Source organism: Cucurbita moschata, unplaced genomic scaffold, assembly GCF_002738365.1.
Source record: "Cucurbita moschata cultivar Rifu unplaced genomic scaffold, Cmos_1.0 Cmo_Scf00011, whole genome shotgun sequence".
NCBI classification, from domain to species: Eukaryota; Viridiplantae; Streptophyta; class Magnoliopsida; order Cucurbitales; family Cucurbitaceae; genus Cucurbita; species Cucurbita moschata.
In genome coordinates this window covers 4,330,237-4,330,648 of record NW_019268527.1, presented here as the reverse complement: position 1 = coordinate 4,330,648, position 412 = coordinate 4,330,237, and positions in this window count along the sequence as shown.

Here is a 412-nt window from a genome sequence, read left to right as displayed (position 1 = left end):
AGGCAGATGTATAGAACCTTTCATGGTTGACTTGTTTTAAATTTTATCACATTCTAACTTTTAATCTATTTAATAGTAAATGAATTTAAAAAATTACTTTTGATTTGTGTCATGAAATTTTTTTAATAATAAAAAATTACATTTTTTTTAGTTCAAAACCATTGACCTATTACAAAATTAATATTGTGTATATTAATTTATTAGGTATTTTAAAATTATAAATTTATCAAAATCTCTAAGATTTAAGGGAAAAAAACAATCAACAAGAGCCATGATTAATATATATATATATATATATATCATTCAATTTTAATATTTGTATTTTTAAATATCTAAATTTATTAATTTTACTTTCTCAATTTAAAATTGGCCTACATACTTTATTGTTAAATTAGTTTTTTTTTTTTTTTTT